The sequence below is a fragment of the Saccostrea echinata genome, unplaced genomic scaffold, assembly GCF_033153115.1.
Source record: "Saccostrea echinata isolate AGI-Se365-2 ecotype Australia unplaced genomic scaffold, CSIRO_AGI_Sech_v1 ptg000030l, whole genome shotgun sequence".
Classification (NCBI taxonomy): Eukaryota; Metazoa; Mollusca; class Bivalvia; order Ostreida; family Ostreidae; genus Saccostrea; species Saccostrea echinata.
In genome coordinates, this window is record NW_026889779.1 from 4,984,539 (window position 1) to 5,008,592 (window position 24,054).

General features: G+C 33.1%; 1 long non-coding RNA gene across 1 annotated transcript; it reads left to right on the plus strand.

Moving 5' to 3' along the window:
• The first annotated feature begins 8,407 nt into the window (after nt 1-8,407).
• On the plus strand, nt 8,408-12,120 carry LOC133196240 (uncharacterized). The gene is made up of 2 exons (XR_009722300.1): nt 8,408-8,494; nt 11,463-12,120. It is a non-coding gene; the product is annotated as an uncharacterized LOC133196240 (long non-coding RNA).
• Nucleotides 12,121-24,054: the final 11,934 nt, after the last annotated feature.

Here is a 24,054-nt window from a genome sequence, read left to right on the forward strand (position 1 = left end):
AATAAGCTGAACTTGAACTTGATTTATTTTTATAGTACGAAGTCTATAATAGAATGATTAGCTCAGTCGTTTAATACTCAATATTTACAGAGATAATGCTTCTACACTCAGGTGTGAATCTCTGTGGGAACCATTTTTAAAAAATATATGTTTAAACGCCAGAGAATTCATCAAAAATTAATTTGCTACATGTATATTTTAATAATGCATAAAATCATGTCTAATGTTGAAAAATGTCTGACACACTTAGTCGACTACATATGTATAAGAGGAGAAACGATGCATTCAACCGAAACATATCGAGAATGCAGATCTTGCAGGAACTGTTCACTTTGCTTTAGATAAAAACGAAGAACTGCTTCATTTAAAGAATTACTGCAACACCAATTAATGTTAAAAATGATTGGGTAAAAATTGTAATTAATCTACCGGTGAATTTCTTCAATTTTAAATTCCAAGGACATAAGTTTGAATGAAAGGTATCTGCATGCTGATATATTGTTGGTTTGGATGAAACAATGAATGATTGACCGTATGGAGTTTCGTGGTCCTGAGCCGACTTGATCCTTAAAAATATTTTTGTCCTGCTCAAAAACGTGTCTTTGAAAATTAGTTTTCATTGTTCTCTGGATCAACTGATAAAGGTTTAAATATGGAGTTTGTTTCATTTTCTACAAAGGGTAACAGCAGTCTAAAAAATACAGTCCAAACACAGGTATCGGTAACGATATCTAAAAGAAAAAAAAACATGGTACATGTACTTATAGGCCTTGATAAGCAGTAACAGATAAGACGTTATTAAAATGACACGAGCATCCTTGAAATATAAAAGCCATCCCTCTGTTTGGAAATGAATAGCTTAATGATATAGAAAAAGATACAAACTTAAAGCAACTTTACTATACACTTTAAATTATGATGGCATTAATGTCATTTGTTTGCTTTTCAATATAAACGATCTGTGTCGGTAAAATTCATGTTGTTCAATGTGTCCCCCAATACATGATGTTTGTCCTGTGCTCGGAGTTTATTCAGTATTAGCTGATGAAGATTTCGGAGGTGATCTACATCCGTCTTGAAGTTTTCAGTCATGATGGTGAGTTCGTTCAGGTACTGGTTAGATTTGTAGATGTTTAGTAACACAACAACTGACAAAACATTAATGATGAATAAACAGAGGTAAATAGATTTTCGCTTTCGTCTCTTGGTTTGCTTCTCGCGCACTATCGTCTGCTCTTGAACTGGGTACACTATGATCGGTCTTTCCTTCTCCATTCAGTCAATTCCTTGTATGTCATATGTTTCAACTGTAAAACGTTACAACAAAAATAAGAGAAATGCAAATGATTGTGCTGTAAACTGCAGAAACTAAATAACTTTCGCTGCCTTTAAGGACAATTAAAATAATTCATTTTATTTTGACGAGATATTATCAAAAAGTGTCCCTAATCCCTCATTGGCCCTGTCCCCATCCCGATCTAAAAGGATGTCCCCTTCCTTATGGAAAACATGTAAAACAAGCATTTTGAGAGTATTGCATTAGCAATACTAGTCCCCTACCGGCAAGTGTAATCTGGTTCCCGCTAAAAATTGAAAATGCCATAATTCCGTCAAAAATCAATGAAGCGGGACGAAATGCAAATTTGATCTATAACTAATCAAGGTAAAGTCACATACCAAAAAATCAGCTCAATATCTGAAAGCATTTAGAAGAAAATTGCAGAAAACCCTTAAAAATTGAAAAGGCCGTAATTCAGTCAAAAAACAATGAAAAGGAACTAAATGCAAACTTGATCTGTAACTCATCAAGATACACTCACATACCAAAAATCAGCTCAATATCTGCAAGCGTTTAGGAAAAAAGTGCGGAAAACCAAGTGGGACAGACTGACAGACAGACAGAGGGACAGACGGACGGACAGACTCAGAGGAAGCCTATAGTCCCCTCCGGTTTCACCGGTAGGGGACTAAAAAACATATGGGGTAGGGGTATTTGACATAGAAAACCACAATTATTTCAATATACAACCAGATTAATGTTTACATGATTATGAAACCAATGAGCTCTCTATCTAAATCATGGTATTCATAACCCCTAGAATTCTTATAAACAATACAAATCAAAAACGAATCTCTGGAAACACCACAGGGGGATCAGGTGCCAAGGGGGAGTATATATCCCCCCTCGACCCATCGCATATGCCTTGAACCCTCTATATTGATTTGGTTAACAGAGTAATCGGTAATTAGTATGAAACATATCATTCAAAATTTGACCCTACGATAGGATGGGATGACAATTATTAAATGTGTTTTGGAGTGACTCCGTGTACATTTTCAACCAAACTTGCAACAGATCCTTGACTTGATCGGATTTTTTTTTATCATCGCAAAAATATTTATGGGGATTGCATTTATATTTATGAACACACGGAAAATTTTATATCCCTTTGCGGGAAGTTGAGTCCGGTCCTTCGGACGATTTTCGTATAAATCGATATTCCGTATCGCAGTAGGTGCTAGCACGAAAAAGATTAATCACTGCTCAATAGCTAAAAGAGCCGTATACAAGTCTAAATTTGCAGTCCTTCAATAGCAATTGGTAGCGTCCTAACATGAGTGAAATAGTCTCCAAGGGACGTAAACACAACGAACAAACAATTTTATACGAAGTACGTATCGTCTTCATCTGCTAGGGGTATATGAATCCAGCTCAAAATTAATGCATGTTTCATTGGTTTTCTGATAAAATGTTTTGTCAGAAAGTTATCGAAATTAATGCCCTACAATATTTCCAGTAATTAAAAGACACGATTAATTCAAATCAAATATTCTAAAAGTTTTCACTTAAAAAAAAAGATCACTTAACCTGCGGAACATATGACAGTTGTGCTATTCAAAAATCGGTAGTATTGCCTTGCTAGTAATTTCGATAGAAAAATTTCTATTTTTTTTTAATCTCTGAAGGAAAATAGGCCCGTGATAAATAAAAAAAAATATCGAAGAAAGGACAGATAGGGAAGGCATCTTGATCACATAAAGAGACAGGTCCGAGTATTTTTTTTTTTTTTTTTTTTTTTTTTTTTTTTCCATATTATTAAATTCTTTTTATATTGCATTATCGAAATCCTCCCTAAAAGAAAGCATTAAATTGTCATATCATAATGAAAATACACTCAAGAAACGAAATTTTGGATCTGTGTCCATCACTGATCTTTGAACTATGTGGATGTATTCAAGATCTCAAAATTTTCAAAGGAATGGATACGTGAGAAGTCAGATTCATGCTTCTTAAACCAAGGAAAGTTTATGCGACTACTATATAATAACGAAGATGAAGTTATATAAAACAAGCATCCTGAGAGTATTGCATTAGCAATAATAGTCCCCTACCGGCAAGTGTAATCTGGTTCCCGCCAAAAATTGAAAATGCCATAATTCCGTCAAATATCAATGAAGCAGGACGAAATGCGAACTTGATCTATAACTCATCAAGGTTAAGTCACATATCAAAAATCAGCTCAATATTTGCAGGCGTTTAGAACAAAATTGCGGAAAACCCTTAAAAATTGAAAAGAGCGGAACGAAATGCAAACTATCTATTGATCTGTAACTCATCAACATACACTCACATACCAAAAATCAGCTCAATATCTGCAAGCGTTTAGAAAAAAAAGCGCGAAAAAACAAGTGGCACAGACTGACAGACAGAGGGACAGACAGACAGACAGATGGACAGACAGACAGCTAGACGGACGGACAAACTCAGAGGAAGCCTATAGTCCCCTCCGGTTTCACCGATAGGGGACTAAAAAAATACAGTATACTATAGTTAACTATAATTTTCTCTAGTTAAATATAGTATCAAAGTAAAAACTTTGGAACTTTAATTTACTATAGTAAAAAATTTGAAACTTTGATTTACTAAAGTAAAAACTTTGGAAGTTTGATTTACTATAGTGAAAACCTTGGAAATCTGATTTACTATAGTAAAAACTTAGGAACTTTGATTTAGTATGGTAAAAACTTTGGAACTTTGATTAACTATAGTAAAACTTTGAAACTTTGATTTACTATAGTAAAACCTATGGAATAATGCTTTTGATTCCCATTCTGGACAGTTTATGTTATTTCATGGTCAAAATTCATAAACGCTTAAGAAAACTTTATATAAGCCCGACCCCTCCCCTAAAATAATTAATGTACAAGAAACGAATTTTAGTTGAAGTTGTCTCTCGCTCCGAAAGATTAGCAACATTTATAAGTCCCCTACCGGTGAAACCGGAGGAGACTATAGGCTTCCTCTGAGTCTGTCCGTCCCTCCGTCCGTCTGTCTGTGGTCCGTCTGTCTAGCTGTCCCTCTCTCTGTCTGTCAGTCTGTCCCACTTGGTTTTCCGCATTTTTTTTCTAAACGCTTGCAGATATTGAGCTGATTTTTGGTATGTGAGTGTATCTTGATGAGTTACAGATCAAGTGTGCATTTCGTTCCGCTCTAATGATTTTTGACGGAATTACGACCTTTTCAATTTTTCAGGGTTTTCCGCAATTTCTTTCTAAACGCTTGCAGATATTGTGCTGATTTTTGATATGTGACTTAACCTTGATGAGTTATACATCAAGTTTGCATTTCGTTCCGCTTCATTGATTTTTGACGGAATTATGGCATTTTTAATATTTAGCGGGAACCAGATTACACTTGTCGGTAGGGGACTAGTATTGCTAATGCAATACTCTCAGAATGCTTGTTTAAATGTATTTAATTTAATGTAGATATAGTGTAAGTTTTACTTTTTAAGGAGAAGGGAAAATAATACAATATAAAATAAAATTTCTGTCATTTAGAACCAAAATACCTGTTCCATCAGCTTCAGTAAACATGTATTTTTTTATTTATAAATGTCAATATTGCATATGAATTAACTAATTTGTAAATTTAAATTAACATGTACAACAACCCCCGAGCCCCCACCCAACCCCACGTCCACCCCTTAAAAACGGCAAAATAAGCAAAAAATTACCAAAATGCTTTACTAAAGTGAAAACTTTGGAACTTTGATCCACTATAGAAACAAACGTTTGATACTCTGATTTACTAAAGTAAAAACGTTTGATACTCTGATTTACTATAGTAAAAACTTTGATACTCTGATTTACTATAGTGAAAACTTTGGAACTCTGATTTACTATAGTTAACTATAGTTTACTATAGTATTTTTGTTAAGGTATATCCCTAGTTATATTTGATTTAAAAAAATAGATTTCTGGGGATTTAACTGTGGGTTTTTCAAATCCAGACCGATTGCAAAATAAATTTTTAAGTATATGCTGTTCCTTAGAAGAAAAGTTGTCATCTATTCCCAATCAAACTTTGCGCCCCATTTTTTTATGCCTTAAGAGGGCTGGGTGGTCGTGGCCATTTTTAGACTATATTGATCTCCTTTAGAAGAAGAGTTCCATATAAAGATATACAAAAATGATCAAATTTTAAAACTAAAATATATGAATTTTTTCTTAGCCAAATGATAGTTGACAGCTTAAGATATCATATCTAAAAAAAAAAGTTATATCTGATGGTTAATTTGTTGACCCCCCCCCCCAGACTCCTTAAGGACCGTGCTTTACACAACCCTGAATTTGCACTACCGGAGTATTCATCACCTGTTGTTCAAGAAAAGAAAAATGTCCAGTCCTTGTTGTATACACCTATATGAATATTAACCATTAATTATATTAAAATATAGTATATAATTTTATGTTTTTTAAAATAAGATATGAAATGACAAAAAGATCAATTCTATGTGGTAATTCTTAAGGTATTTACAAAAAGGTTTATTTCGCAAAATTCGGGATGATAAATACTTTGCCAAAAGTTCATTTTAACAATATATTTGTTTTATGATATCTTGATCACATTCCCCAACTTCAACCTCACAATTTATGCTTTAATAGAGCCTCGGAATTTTTACTTTATCTATGCATTGTCTAGTTCATTTAACAATTCATAGAAAAGAGAATTGCTTGACATAAAGATGTATTTTTTTCCTATATCATGAAGCTGATTCGTATAATTAGAAAATTAAAAACCTCAGATCTTACAACCAATGTGTATAAATAAAGTCAATTAAAATGCAATTTAGCGAGGAATGAAAGTCGGAAAGACAAATTCTTCCCTATCTTTTTTTCTCTCTAATTTAAGAAGTTAAAATTTAAAATCCTGTTCCTCTGACATGAACGGAGCATACATAATGCCGAATATCTGCATCTTTCAGACAAACTCCTCAACACTGAATTCCACAAAAGAATTTCCACAAAAAATGACTTAACAACACACAGCAACCTGCCTCTTCATTCTTAAAGGGGAAAAATACTCTAACTGATTTCTTGTTCCCTGAAAATGAGCAGCCTTTTATTTGAAAACAATTGAACGCTTTACAAAAGGATTCTTTCGGCGAAGTTTGGATGATACTTTTCCAAACTTTTTTAAGGAGCAGTCGGCGAAGAGAAGAGTTCACATATAGGATACAAAAGACAACATTCTAAAAAAACTCTCCGATAAAAATAAGCATTTATTTGATCTAATTATGGTACATACAGTTTAAAGACGAGCTTCACGATAAGGACATCTCTGGAATTGTCCTCATCATTTGTTTAAAACAAATTCTCATCAAAGTAAAATCTGACAGCCTTGTTGTCAGTTTTGTGGTTATCCAGAAGATACAGTCATAAATTCTCAGATTTTTACATAATTTGAAACATAACAAGTTGATATATGCATTTTTGACCACCTTCCGTAATTTTATTTAATGTACATTTTGTTATATATATCTAACCACTCACAAAAAATTCTATTAGTTTAGTTATTTAATTTGGCATATGATTATGTGTTTTCCATAAATAGTAAGAAGGGAATTACGATTCTGCCTAATTAGACCTTAAAATCAATGTCATTTGTTTTAATCAATAATCAAAGTGAAATTTGAAATTTAATTTTAAAAAAAAAAAGAAGAAATTACTAAAGTAACCTAATAAAGTTATATATAAAAAAAAAAAAACATGCATAAATTCTCATAGTTTCAAACAAATTATATCGACTGGATAAAATAAAACAAAATCAATATGAGTATTACCTTGTTAACAGCTGTGTATGTCGCTAACACCTGAAGAAGTTTAAAAATATGTGCAAGTAACGACGACCCTAGGGCGCTTTGCTTATTGGAGTAAGTTAACATGCATCAGGAAATTTTATATTCATAATTAAATGTATGCATAATGTTGCAGCCATAATATGGATGGCTATTTTTTATGTATCCAACATTAAAATAAATACAGAATGTAAACAGATTTATTTCCCAAAAAATATTTTTTTTTAAATTTTATTTTCAAAATTGATGCTATTCGATGATGATAAATAACATCCCTTTTTAAGTGAAACATTCTTTTGGACTTTTCTTTGATGTACCAGCACCTAAAATGAATGATTATTTTTCCTTGGTTTGTACATTGATAAACTGTCTGAGTTACCAAAGTACTATACGTAATTCTGAATATGGAATCATACAAGGGGGGGGGGGGGGAGCATCCTTTTTAAATACTCTTTTCCTTTTTTTCCCCTTTTCTTTTCTTGCTTTCTTTCTTTTTTTTCTTTTCTTCTTTTTTTTCTTACACAAAAACTCAAATTATAGTAGATTTTTTAGATTTTGTACAGGACCTATAAGTCGTTTTCTAGATGAAATCCTATGGCCATTACTAGAAGTAGATGCTACTATAGTCAGTTTCCATTTTGCATCATTTGCTTACTTATTACACACTCATTTACAATATCAAGAACGACATGGCAGTAACTTTTGGGATAACAATGTTTGATTTTATCTTGTTTCTTTCAGCATCCATTGAAAAATACACAGCATTTACACTGTAAACTTGGAGATGTTTGATCAAGGGTAATTTTCGCGTATTTTGCTATCAGAAACGCTTTGTAAAAATGATTACTATGCACAATGTTCTATACACATGTCTTGACGATTTCTCTACATGAAAGTCAAGAACGATCACTGAAAATTGCTATAAATACATGTAGACTTCGTATATAAGACATTGTATTGGTAGAGGAAGACACGGTAGAGTTCGGAGTGAAAGAAGGAGGAATACACCGTTTATGATCTCTTAAATCATATTTCTATTCTTGAGGAAATAAAACACTTTACTCACGTAATGTGAATTTTTTACGCTTAAAATCATTCAGATCTTTGTCCTTTTTTTAAATAAAAGGAAAAAAAATGTAAATTTTTAATCAACATACTTTTAACAAGCTAAATGACATATACTTAAGTAAAAAAAAGATTTTTTTAAAACTTGACAGTATGACTCGACTGTCATTTTTTCTGCAGTGATGTATCATAATATTCGTCCTAGCAAAACGTGCCCAGACATTCCATTCACTGCTGATCTGTTTACCTGTGATAATATTTGATGATACACATATTAAATTTTTAAGGTAAGTTGTAAAATATTAATTTTCATTTATTTATCTACGTTGTTACTTAGAAGAAATGTTTAAAAAGTCTAAAAATATACCAAATGAACCACAGGCACTTGGGACATGGACTGACACGTCAGTCGAAAACAAGATATTAAAAAAAAACAGCTCCCAGAGACGAAAGAGTTACATTATCTATAACATGTAGTGCATATTAGAATGCAAAAATAGGGAAAAGGTTGTCAAGCTCCGATTTAAAAAGGAATAAAATTGAAAGGGGGGTCTATGCCCCAAGTGCCTGTGTAATGAACTGCCATCCTTATGTAATATTTGATTAAATTAATTAGTTCTTAGTTGAAGACATCACGCAATGGAGTAATGCAATTTACCTATGTAAGAAGTAGGTACGATAAACATTGGTTTATGCCAAGTTCAAGTTCATTTATTCACTCAAAACCATCTAATATATATATGGTACATGAGGACAATGAAAAATATTTACAACATATAAATTCCAGTCAGAGGTACAAGTATATGATATACTTATTCAGAAAATGAAAGTGAAAGAAGACAAAAGAAAAAAAGATGAATACATATAATACATATACTAATAGTATAAATGAGGAAAAAATCATCGAGGACAGACTAGCTCATATATTTTTAATATAAAAGTACAGAGTTTTTTCAGAGTTTTAGCATCTTTTTTTGTCATCAATTGAGAAAATTTAAGTATATTTAGTCTAGCAAAGTATTCATTTATACTTCTTTCCTAATGTTTGACAATGAAGTGCATTCAAGTATTAAATGGAATTCATCAGCAACATTAGTTTTACAAAGCGTACATTATCTTTCATTTAATGGTATACCTGCCCATCTTCCCAGTTCAACTGGTAGACGGTGATTAGAAGTACAAAATTTTACAAGTATTTTTCTAAATTTTAATGGCAAAATGCTTAAATACATTTCACATTCAAAGCTTGTTTTAAAAAATTTATACACACCTTTGGATGAACTATTAATGTCAGCATTCCATTTTTGTATAAATTAATCCTGTAATCGTTGCTTTACAGCAGTAGTAACTCAATCTTGATTAAGACTGTAATAAAACTGTTCATTCCAAATATTAGATAGTTTGCATGAATCAAAAATGCGATGCACACAGTCTATCCATGGATTCTTACCAATTTCAGATTGTGAGTTAGCGATTAAATATTTATATAATATACATGAAGTTTTGTTTCATGGGTATTAATTAATTTACACCAGTATGAAACTATTCTAGAATAAACAAGGACAGATAACGGAAAGCGTCCTGTTTCACCATAAACCATAAAATGTGGGGTACTACTTTTCAAGTAAAGTATATGTTTCAAAAATTTTAAATGAACACGTTCAATAATGTCTAGGTTTTCAAAACCCCAGATTTCACAACCATAGAGTAACACTGGTACAACCATTTTATCGAACAATTCAAACTGACATGCTAAAGGGAGGTTGAATTGTCTAATTTTTCTGATTACACCATACATTGCTTTTTGGGCTTGTTCACATAGATGTTTCTTGGCTTTTGAAAAGGAGCCAGATCTTGAAAAAATGAAAAAAAAGCTAATTCGTTCCAAAAATTTCTATCAATCATTTTTTTATTTGCATTGCTAAAAAATAACTCGTATTCTAACTAAAAGGACCATACACGACATACCTATTCATGCTCATTTTCAATTATACAATGTGTTTTAGAGCACGTATCCCTGAAAATTCAAAGATATATTGATTTCATTCAGTCTTGCATCAAAATACATAAATTAAGGTTGTAATTCATTAAATCAAAAGATCACTAGATTCACTTGTAAAGAGACTTCTTAAAACTTTTCAAAAAAAACCTAAATAAATTGAGGTTTAATCAGTTTACTACCTTCAGAAAAAAATAAAATACAATGTAAAGAAATGTTCGTCCTACATGTAAAAAGAACGTAGAATGAAGCTAGGGTGTCCTCCAGTTGAGATTTTTTTCCTTGTCATTTTTTTCTGGCTGTCCCCTTTGAAAAAGCCGTGTTACTGTGTATGTTCCCACTAAAGCATATCTTCGATTCGATCTCGCTAGGCAAATAAATAACCGGATAATCATAGACAATTTTTCAAATCAAAATATTTTTAAAATATTGTGCTCGAACTTGCGCTGCAATTTATAGATTAAGCTTTACGCTAATATGTATAATGAGTAATCAATGATAATTCACATTTATTATAGTGCAGAATGGCTGTATGAAATTGCCTTTATCAACACATTTCAATCCACGTGCAGCAATTTTGTTTTTTTTATTGCTCTTTCCATTATAGTAATGCATCAGTAAAGCACAGATGAAAAGATTTGATACAGTCAACTTCCACATGATAAAAAGATCACCTTATAAAGTATGCTAATGAAATTCTGGTCGAAGTTATTTTGTTGGTAGCTTTATCATTGCAGAGTAATCCCAAAGGAAGAGTAATATAATGAACAAATAAGTTAAATTAAAATAACATGAGTATGCCTTTAAATTCAATGGTTTTGTTTAATGTCTTTGTACTCAATCTAATTTTGCAGTACATAAAAAGATCCAAATAGAAACAAATATCTAAATATTCAATACCATTTTTTTTTTAAAAAAGATGCGGAGAAAATTAGTCAAGATGAATGTATAGGTACAGTACACTTTAATCTTCTAGCAGATGAATAATTTCTGGAAGCTCTTTGTATCAGATGTTGGTATCTAGCGAAGATATGCAATTGAATATGAAATAAATAACATCTAGATCAAGCGGTTCAAACAATTAGCTTGACTTCTTTTCGCTTTTTCTATCCAAGGAAAAAATTGGTATAGGGAGAAAGGATGAAGTTAACTAATAATTAGTGATCTACTTTGGTTCAGAACATTCCGTATGGAATAGAGAAGAAAAATTACAACGAAAGGCGTCCGATTAACTATGTCACTATTTCTATTTTTAGAGTCGGACAAAACACGATATGTTTCCAGGATACTTAACTCGTAAGGACACAGCATATCCTAAAAAGGATTAATGATTAAACTCGGCAAGATGACCGCCAGGGAGATTGAATCAGCAGAACGAGAAAAAGTCCCCATTATTGTGGTGCACGTGTTCATATTGGGGATGATCTTTCTAGGACTCGTCGTCATTTGGCAAATCTACATCATGAATCAATTTCTCTTAGAAATCGACGAGGAGCTGGGAAATGGGAAATTACAGCTACAGACGAAGGGTGTGAACATAGACAGAATCTTAAGAAAAATTATGAATTTAGATTGATTTCTTTAAGATATTTTGATGTTTCTCTTTGCAATCCCCGATCTGATTTAAATTTTTAGAACAAAGCCTATAATAGCTGCAGATCTGTAGCTCACTCGTCTTGTACAAAGTGGGATGGACGACCATGAATATCTATTTAGATCAAAGTGCTGACGAGTAAGGAACTGTAGCTCAGAGATCGTCCATTTCATTTTTTTTGCAAGCTAAGTCCATAATAGAAAGAATACTTAAGCGTTTACAGCATGTAGCTCTCTCTCAGTTACAACAGTTTTAAAACATTTACTTACTTCTAACTTGATTTTATGTACTTGCTTTAAGGAAATATAAGGAGAAAGTTGTCCTTAATCTATTTGAATTCTGAAGTCATAAGCTGGAATCAAAGGTACAAGTATATACACGCAGATAGTGTAAATCTTATTCACTACGACTGTTATTAATGAATGTATTGAGTGTCTTGATCTAGAGCTCAGATGCTGCTTACTTGATTCTTGTAAAAATGTTTTGCTCAGAATACTTCGATTTAAAGATCAGTTTCCAGTACCTTTTTAATAAGCAAGATTTTCTAAAGTGTAAAAACACATCAAATACGTCTATCGTGAACGATATCTAAAGCCAAAAAAGAATCCGTTCCTTATAGGCCTCTCACTTTTAGTTGTTCCAGACATTGTTCCCAGGTCAAATACTTTCTTTTTTAGAATTTAAAATAAGACAAGGCCTTTAATTTTCCTATTTCTTCATTAACTTACACGGATATCCACGAAATGTAAAAAGTCGTGCATGTGTTTGAAAATGCATACATCTAGCTAATAAACTTAAAGCATCTTTTCTTATAGCAATACTACTTCCTTTTTATAATGGCACCGCTTCCATTTGTAACAGAATTTACGTTCTCCAGTGTATCCCACAATACACGAAAAGTAACTCATTGGTATTTATTAGTAGTTAGTTTCTTTGGAATGTCTGAAAAACTTTCCCTCCTCTCAACAGAAACATAAATTTGCCATCCACCAGGAGTTCAAGTATAACTTTGACTGCCCTGAAAGAGAATATATAATTCAGTGTTTTGTTTATGATCACAGAGTAAAGCTTATTCAGTTGTGAGTAAGATGTATCATTAGTAATATTTGAAAATGCATCATATTTACATGGGATCATCAAGCAATAGAATTTGAAAAAAATGCATGATTACATGTATAAGTGAGCTTACTTCCAAAATTGAATATGCACGATAATATTTGAATTTATGCCTCCTTCGATATTGGATTTAGGCATCAGGGTGAAACTATTGCACAGTAGTATATAGAATCTGGTCTTATTATTGACCTCAACCATACATACCAATGAACATTGTACCCATTAAAAATGTTTAAATTTTGTCTTTGGTACGGAGGTCCAGGTCTTATTGTGGAAATTTCAAGTTAAATTCTCTGCAAAAAAATATAAGGGACTGCTGTTGTTATAATATGAATTCCAAATACACGTATTGCTCATTTTGTACATTTCTTAGTTTGTCAGACGTGATTAAGGAAGATTATATTCCTATATGTAATGAAAAGATGTAGATGACGAAAAGTGTTAAATCTCAAAATTCGTATAAACAATACAAACCAAGAACTGGCCAAAAAATACGGACAACTGAAAACAACAGAGGTGGGATAAAGAGCCTAAGGCTAGTAAGCATCCCCTTTCGACAGGTCAACCCAACTATGAGTCTTCTGTATTGATCAGGTAAACGGAGTAATCCGACGTCAAAATCAATATGAAAGCAATGACCTTACAACTGGTATGAATATATCAGTGAAAATTCGGCCCAACGATAGGTTAAGAAACAAAACAACAACCCAAGATTTCTCAAAGCAATGATGATGGTCATTAGGAGGACATGTTTTAAATTTCTTTTTGCAATGACTTTCCTCACTTTTTGCACTGGTTATCTGCAAATTTTTCGACCACCGTTTAAATGAAACCCATGCGAAGAGTTCTTGAAGATTTCCCAATACTAATCATACTGTGCTAGCAAGTAACTTTTTCTGACCAATTATAAGAAAACAACATTTTCAAACTTATATCTTCTATTGTGAATGATGAGATGCTATCAGGGTAGACACTATTTACAGTATGGCACAACTTCTTATGATTGAAGAAAATTGATCCATGTTTTTTTTCTAAGACAATGATATAAACGAAAATTATGGACGCAAATGCTTCAATCATTTTCTATTCAGGGATTATTCGATCTCACATAAACATTTTTTTAAGGTGGTTAAATGCAAGATTTAAAATATTAGATAGGTGGAGAGGGGAGTTCACAAACTGAAGTAAAATAAGTGGGAGTGCTACTTTTTTGAACTATCCAATCCTTTTACTTATAATTACTTTATCAAAATAAAAACAATATTATATTTCTGATATACATGTACATGGCACTCACATGTATTGCCAAAATTTGTGTCATGTTATCTTTTGCTTATTATCCTTCAACGAAGTGTCAATTTTCAGAAGTTCTAAAAAGTATATTATCAAAATAATTATCATCGATTTTTTTTGGAAATAAATTTCGCAATACATGATACCATGAATACAATTGTTCTTTACAGTATTAAAACATATGAAGGGGCAAGGATATTAAACTCATTACATGTAGTTTTGTCCCTTTGAAAGTTTTGAATAGTCCATTTGTAAAAGTCAAGTCAAGAAAAGTCCATATTTGGATTCTTCGACACCAGAATATAGGCTCGGATCTGTGATTACGGATATTGCAAATCATAGGCTTTTTAAACCGCCACGTTCTATGGAAGAAAATACAGCTAAATCTACCCGTTTTTTCCTTAAACTTCAATATGCCAAAAAAGGAATTGACGCGATTAATATAAGTAATATTCTTAATCACAAAAGGGTCCAGTCCATTTTTCCAACTGAAGACTCTACCATGTATTTTCTACAAATATACATCGACTATTACTTCCAAACTTTTTGATTACAAGAAAAGTTTACAGAGCCTGGATATTGAGCATCTGAAACATAATCCTCCATCGTGTTCATGTTCTTCTTCACCCTACAACTATAGTCCTGCTGGACACGTTATTACTGGTGACGAAAATATAGTTAATTACAAGGACCTTAAATCACTTATTTTGAAAGAGCCAAAATTTAGGGTACCCCGATATTTCAACTGGAATCATATGTCATAAATGTTATGAATTCTGTGGAAGATTACGCCAGGCGATGGACCAGACATGAAAATTAAGACCTTGACACATTGTCAGAATGGATAAAATATATCAGATCAGCGATTGAGGGGCAATGTGAAAACCATCTTTCCTTCTGTGTTCAATAATTCAGAAGTGAAAAAAGAATAAGATAGACTACACGATCAGTATGTACTGGTCCCAGCTGACAAAAGAGGTATCAACATTGTCTTTGTTTGTAAGGCTCATTATTTTGATTGTATTTTAGAAGAACTGGGATTTAATTCTACAAGTGGCAATCCAACTTATACCCATAGCGCCCTTTTTAAGGAGGAAATCCTTCAAAATCATATGTCAGTTTTGAATAATTTTAATATTCACAACAACCAAAATGAATTTGAATTACCATATTTATATTGGATTCCGAAACTTCTTAAAAAAACAAAGATATATAGCGGGTTCCAGTAAATGTTATACCAAGCCTCTTTCTTTACTCCTCACTAAAATATTAACAGTAGTGAAGGAGAAACGTAAGGGGTACGGTGCAACAATATATTCGAGAAGTGGTGTAAATCTAATATAGATACCTGAAAATTCCAAGGAAGTTTTGGAAAATTTGAAATCACAAAATTTTTTCCAAAATCAATAACTAAAAACTTACGACATCTCTGTATTCAACCATTCCCCAAGATAAATTAAAGTCCAGGCTTTTTGACATCATTGACAGCTACTTTTTCAATAAAAATTGAAATTTTAAATATACCTACCTTGTCATTGGTCATTTGCAAAATTGTTATACCCGCACTTTCTAAAAAAAGTTCGGGTATATTGTTGTTACTCATGTCTGTCCGTCCGTCCGTCCGTCTGTCACACTCTTCTATCTCAAACTCCTCTTACTTTTTACACATTAGCCTAATCATCTTTTAGGGGATGGTTGATGGTGTCCTGTAGATGTGCAGTAAGGTTTCGGAATTTTCATTTTCACCCTGGGGGTTAAATGGGAGTCGAAAAATGACGTTTTTTATGCAAAAAGCCCCTGGTTCCCTGAACTCCTCTTACTTTTTACACAGTAGCCTAATCATTTTTTGCGAAATGGATGTTGGTGTCCTGTGGATGTGCAGTAAGGTTTCGGAATTTTTATTTTCCCCCTGGGGGTTAAATGGGGGTCAAATTTTTAAAAAATATTTAACATGTTTAAACACCCTGGTTCCCAGAATTTACCTTATATTTTATGCACTAGCCTTAAATCATGATCATTTGGAAGATGATTGATTTTGTCCTGTGGATGTGTAAAATGGTTTTAAAATTTGCATTTCCATGTGGATAGCAAAAAAGGGCAGGAAAAAAATGGCCCCTCCCTAACCCATGGGGTCATGATTTGTACAAACTTGAATCTACACTTCTTGGGAATGTTTCCATATTAATCATGCTTTTGTTGTTCTTAAAAAGAAGAATTTTGAAGATTTTTTTCCTTTTATTCCTATATAAAACTTTGATCCCTTATTGTGGCCTGGCCCTATCCTCGGGGGTCATGATTTGAAAACTAAAAATATGTCCATAGGACATAAATGCCCCGCCGAATGTATATTACTAATGCAACATGAAAATTTGTATGAGTGTATGAAGTTTGATGAGAATATCTTGAACAGTTTCTTTAAAATTGAAACTAAAATCTAAAAAAAAAATGGATATACACTGTAGATGATAAATTCTCACCAAATTATGTATAAGTGCATGCTTACATAAAAATATCTTAGATTGTTTCTTTAAAACTAAGCAAAATACAAACTAGATGCTGTCATGAGACAGTAATACCCGCACTAAGGTGTTTGCCTCTAAATGCACACTTCTTCATATTGGGCTTATCAAGGAAAAGGTCAAAATAATTTTATAATTTACACAGTACATGTACATGTATTCGTCAATTCGAGCATAAAATGCTCAGGTGACCATGTGACCTATGAGCCTCTTATTGGTATTTCCTTTACTTAATTCATTACAAGTCTGAAATAACAGAATTTAATTAATGATGTAAATTAGGTTTTGATAAAAGGGGGATATAAATTTTTGGCCCATAATTGGAACTTTTTAAAATTATTTTCTCAACAACAAATAATATCATTTTAGTAATAGCGTTTTTGATGGATTTATCAAAATGTGCAAACTTTTTATTTAGCATTTGATTAGGCAAAAACCTCCTTGAAAAGCCATACGGTACCTAACCAATTTTGTCACCCCCCCCCCCAACACACACACACACACACACCCCCTCACACAAACACACACACACACATACACAAATTGCCTGTTTTTGGAAATAGGCCTAGATGGCAAAGTTACGTTAAAACATCGTTTGTTATGATAATTTAAAATTTGTTCTTGTACTGTACATGTACGTGAATACCTTTTAGAAAATTTCTACATCACATTGGGCTTGCGTCACCCTACTAGTACTAGTTTTACCATTATCATTGCACATGGTGCACCGTGGTGTAAACGTCATTACATGTATATCAGTAGAAATTAATTCATTTTGTGTTTTAATTGGATTATATTTCATGAAGTTGACAGGACCTACGACAGTCGGAAAGTACAAGTTTAAGTATTAATTGGGGTAAAATAACCGAAATGCAAATGCTAAGGTAAAAGTTTAAAAAGGATCAAAGATCATCGGATGCCACAATAGACGAATTTCACATTCTGAAGAGTTATCTCCCGTTGTTGAAATTACATTCAGTTACCCTGGCACAGATCCAGGAATTTTTTCCGGGGAAAAAAACAAAATAAACAGACAAACAAAATAAACACAATGATGGTGGGGTCCATGTTTTTAAAGGGGGGAGGGCGTCCAAAGTCATTTTTTATTTGCTTCTGTAAATCAGTATATAGTCCTATTTAAATAACTCTTCAAATTCCAGGGGGGGGGGGGGGTCCAATCTCCCTAGCCGCTCCCTGTCCCTGAAATGACAAATGATCATGTGACTCCAAAATAGTAGAAAACTTTTCCATTTGACTATACATAATTTTGTTTCTTGTGTTATTATGTTATGTACATCTAATGGTTTAAGGTTATAAACCCTTGGAGTCATCCCCACTCTCTTAATGAACTGGAAATGTTCACAATATGACTGCATCAAATTAAATAAAAGTGCATCAATGATAAGATTGCTTGACATTTCATTCATGAATTCGGGTCAACCCATGTAGAATTAGGAATGAAAATCATTCATAAAGATGGACCATTAAACTATTTGTATATATTCACATTTTTTTAAATGTCAAAACAAAGTATTAGTTTCATGAACAAACAGGGGAAGGGGCGAGGGGAAGGAGTTATCTCTTTACGTCTTAATTGTTGAAAACTCCTATAATGAATGTTACATCAAATCTGACTTGTACGTCTTCATTAATTTTAAGTGGTGGTGTCTCCATATGAGTGAAAAATTCCAGAGAGGGACATTTAACAACAAACAAACATTAATGACTTAAAAAACACAATATACATGTACATGTTTATTAGTCAATGGATATACTTCTGGTCATATCTCTAGTTCTCCCTTGAATCAGAAATGAATGATATTTATTTTAAGAATGATTAAGAGTTGAAAAGGTTGTGCATTTTAAAATTGACTAAGCTCCGTGTTTGAATTAGCTATACCAGTTTAGCTTATTTTGCTACTCAAAGCACCTTGATTAACTATTTTTAATCATACTGTTTTCTGAAATGTGAAGTTTTTTTCAACATGGATACAAGTCATACCTTTGCAGCTTCTGTCAAAACAATGCATGAAAAAAAAACTGCTTTTCAAATACTGTAACTCTTTCCAAGTACTTGTGATCATAAGTTTTTAGCTCACTTGAGTTTTTCTGGTTTTCTGATCACATTTTGTCTGTCATCCATCTGTCCGCCTGTAAACTTTTCACATTTTTGTCTTCTTCACTAGAACCGCTGGGCCAATTTCAACCAACCCTGCCACAAAGCATCTTCGGGTAAAGGGGATTCAAGTTTTTTCAACTGAAGGGTCACACCCTCTTTCAAGGGGGGGGGATAATCAAGAATTAGTGAAAATTTGGTGGTATCATTTAAAAAAGTCAAGAACCACTAACTGGGCCCAAAAAGTTGAAACTTTCTTTACATAGACTTAGTGTAGATTCAAATTTGTTCAAATTGACCCACTGGGGTAGGGTGGGGCCACATATGGGGATCCAATGATTTACATAGAAAAACGCAGGGGATTTTTTCCATCATAAATCTTCTTCTCAAGAATAGCAAGGGCATTATTGTCATCCGTTTTCGTGAAAGGGACCTAGGGGACATTAAATCTCATTTGTCTGTCAGTCTGTCCATTTGTCAGTCTGTCCGTCTGTCACAATAAATTTAACCTTGGTCATAACTATTGAATAATAAGAGATAGGGCTTTCATATTTCACATGTACATTACCTACAAGAACTTTCTAAACATACTATGATTTTTGAACCCATGACCTTGACCTTGAAGTTTGACCTACTTTTAAAAAAATTTAACATCATTTTAAATTGATCATTTTGAAAGAGAAAAGATAGGACATTCATATAACACATGTATATTACCTGTGACAAGACCTTTCTAAATATATCATGACTTTTGACTCTGTGACATTGACTATGAAGTTTAACCTACTTTTTAAAAATGTTATATTTCCTTATAACTTTTGATTGAGAAGAGATAGGACTTTCATATTTGACATGTACATTACATTTAACAATATGTTTCCGAGCATGCTATGATTTTTTACCCCTTGACCTTGATGTTTTACCTAATTTTCAAAAATAACTTCGGTGATTACTTCTGAATAACAGATGATAGGGCATGCATATTTGAAACAATATGTCATAAATAATGGCATCCCATCCACTACGACATGGAAAACAGGGGACCACAATTCTTTGAATTTGCTCTTTAGTCATTTTGATATGGGAACATTCTCATATAGTGTAGATTTAAGTTTTTTATGCCCTGCCATGAATATGGCCGAGGCATATAGTGTTTGTCATGTCCGACTTCAATCAAACGTCATATGCTGATACATACTGATGTAAGTTTTTCAACTGCATCAACCTTTTGACCTTGACCTTTCCTTTGACCGTGACCTTACTTTTCTTAAATTAGTGTCTAGATCAGTTTTGAATAAACAATTCAAGATATATTTATCAAACTTCATATGCTAATATATACTGCTGAGAGCTATCAATTGCATCAACTTTTTTTACCTTGACTTTTCCTTTGACCTTGACCTCACTATTTTAAATTAATTTTTATCTACATTTTAAATAAACCATTTATGATATTTTTATCAAACTTCATATGCTAATAGTAAAAACATACTGATGTAAGCTTTTCAACTGCATCAACATTTTGACCTCAACCTTTCCTTTGACCTTGACCTCTCTTTTCTCAAATAAGTGTTAAGCTCAGTTTTAAACAAATCATTCAAAATACTTTTATCAAGCCTAATATGCTGATATGTATTAGTGAGGGCTATTCAACTGCATCAGAAACTTTTCACCTTGCACTTTCCTGTGACCTTGACCTCCTTTCTTTTTAATTTGTATTTTGCTTAGTTTTAAAGAAACAATCTAAGATATTTTTATGTAAGCATGCACTTATACATAATTTGGTGAGAATTTATCATCTTTATCCATATTTTTAGATTTTAGTTTCAATTTTAAAGAAACTGTTCAAGATATTCTCATCAAACTTCATACACTCATACAAATTTTCATGCTGCATTAGTAATATACATTTGGCGGGGCATTTATGTCCTATGGACATATTTTTAGTTTTCAAATCATGACCTCCAAGGATAGGGTCAGGCCACAATAAGGGATCAAAATTTTATATAGGAATAAAAAGAAAAAAAATCTTCAAAATTCTTCTTTTCAAGAACAACAAAAGCATGATTAATATGGAAACATTCCCAAGAAGTGTAGATTCAAGTTTGTACAAATCTTGACCCCATGGGTTAGGGAGGGGCCATTTTATTCCTGCCCCTATTTGCCATCCACATGGAAATGCAAATTTTAAAACCATTTTACACATCCACAGGACAAAATCAATCATCTTCCAAATGATCATGATTTAAGGCTAGTGCATAAAATATAAGGGAAGTTCTGGGAACCAGGATTTTTAAACATATTAAATATTTATTTTTTTAAATTTGACCCTCTTTGAACCCCAGGGGGGAAATAATAATTCTGAAACCTTACTGCACATCTACAGGACACCACCATCCATCTCCTAAAAGATGATTAGGCTACTGTGTAAAATGTAAGAGGAGTTCTAGGAACCAGGGGCTTTTTGCATAAAAAACGTCATTTTTCGACCCCCATTTGACCCCAGGGTGAAAATGAAAATTCCGAAACCTTACTGCACATCTACAGGACACCACTAACCATCTCCCAAAAAGATGATTAGGCTACTGTGTAAAATGTATGAGGAGTTCAGGGAACCAGGGGCTTTTTGCATAAAAAACGTCATTTTTCGACCCCCATTTGACCCCGAGGGTGAAAATGAAAATTCCGAAACCTTACTGCACATCTACAGGACACCACTAACCATCTCCCAAAAGATGAATAGGCTACTTTGTAAAATGTATGAGAAGTTCAGGGAACCAGGGGCTTTTTGCATAAAAAAACGTCATTTTTCGACCCCCATTTGACCCCCAGGGTGAAAATGAAAATTCCGAAACCTTACTGCACATCTACAGGACACCACCAACCATCTCGCAAAAGATGAATAGGCTACTGTGTAAAATGTAAGAGGAGTTCAGGGAACCAGGGGCTTTTTGCATTAAAAACGTCATTTTTCGACCCCCATTTGACCCCCAGGGTGAAAATGAAAATTCCGAAACCTTACTGCACATCTACAGGATACCACTAACCAACTCCCAAAAGATGATTAAGCTACTGTGTAAAATGTATTAACAGGAGTTCAGGGAACCAGGGGCTTTTTGCATAAAAAACGTCATTTTTCGACCCCCATTTGACTCCCAGGGTGAAAATGAAAATTCCGAAACCTTACTGCACATCTACATGACACCACCAACCACCTCCCAAAAGATGATTAGGCTACTGTGTAAAATGTAAGAGGAGTTTGAGAAAGAAGAGTGTGACAGACGGACGGACGGACGGACAGACATGAGTAACAACAATATACCCGAACTTTCTTTAGAAAGTGCGGGTATAATTGAAGAGAAGGGAGGTCATTGTCACAGGAAAGTGCAAGATGAAAAGTTTCTGATGCAGTTGAATAGCCCTCACTAAATAATATCAGCATATTAGGTTTGATAAAAGTATTTTGAATGATTTATTTAAAACTGAGCTTAACACTTATTTGAGAAAAGAGAGGTCAAAGTCAAAGGAAAGGTTGGGGTCAAAATGTTGATGCAGTTGAAAAGCTTACATCAGTATGTTTTTACTATTAGCATATAAAGTTCGATAAAAATATCATAAATGGTTTATTTAAAACGTAGATAAACACTAATTTAAAAAAGTGAGGTCAAGGTCAAAGGAAAGTCAAGGTCAAAAAAGTTGATGCAATTGATAGCTCTCAGCAGTATATGTCAGCATATGAAGTTTGATAAATATATCTTGAATTGTTTATTCAAAACTTATCTAGACACTAATTTAAGAAAAGTAAGGTCAAGGTCAAAGGAAAATTCAAGGTCAAAAAGGTTGATGTAGTTGAAAAACTTACATCAGTATGTATCAGCATATCACGTTTGATTGAAGTCGGACATGACAAACACTATATGCCTCGGCCATATTCATGGCAGGGCATAAAAAACTTGAATCTACACTATATGAGAATGTTTCCATATCAAAATGACTAACAAGCAAATTCCAAGAATTGTGGTCCCCTGCTTTCCGTGTCCTAGTGGATGGGATGCCATTATTTATGACATATTGTTTCAAATATGCACGCCCTATCATATGTCATTCAAAAGTAATCACCAAAGTTAAAATTTGAAAATTAGGTAAAACATCAAGTTCAAGGGGTAAAAAAAAATCATAGCATGCTTGGAAACATCTTGTTACAGGTAATCCACATGTCAAATATGAAAGTCCTATCTCTTCTCAATCAAAAGTTATAAGGAAATATAACATTTTTGAAAAGTAGGTAAAACTTCATAGTCAATGTCACAGAGTCAAAAGTCATGATATATTTAGAAAAGTCTTGTCACAGGTAATATACATGTGTTATATGAATGTCCTATCTTTTCTCTTTCAAAATGATCAATTTAAAATAATGTTAAATTTTTTTAAAAGTAGGTCAAACTTCAAGGTCAAGGTCATGGGTTCAAAAATCATAGTATGTTTAGAAAGTTCTTGTAGGTAATGTACATGTGAAATATGAAAGCCTTATCTTTTATTATTCAAAAATTATGACAAAGGTTAAATTTATTGTGACAGACGGACAGACTGACAAATGGACAGACTGACAGACAAATGAGATTTAATGTCCCCTAGGTCCCTTTCACGAAAACGGATGACAATAATGCCCTTGCTGTTCATGAGAAGAAGATTTATGATGGAAAAAATCCCCTGCATTTTTCTATGTAAATCATTGGATCCCCATATGTGGCCCCACCCTACCCCAGTGGGTCATAATTTGAACAAATTTGAATCTACGCAAAGTCTATGTAAAGAAAGTTTCAACTTTTTGGGCTCAGTCAAGTGGTTCTTGATAAGACTTTTTTAAATGATACGACCAAATTTTCACTAATTCTTGATTATCCCCCCTTGAAAGAGGGTGTGACCCTTCACTTGAACAAACTTGAATCCCCTTTACTCGAAGATGCTTTGTGGCAGGGTTGGTTGAAATTGGCCCAGCGGTTCTAGTGAAGAAGACAAAAAATGTGAAAAGTTTACAGGCGGAGAGATGGATGACAGACAAAATGTGATCAGGAAACCAGAAAAACTCAAGTGAACAAAAAACTTATGATCACAAGTACTTGGAAAGAGTTACAGTATTTGAAAAGAAGTTTTTTTCATGCATTGTTTTCAGAAGATGAAAAGGTATGACTTGTATCCAAGTCGAAATA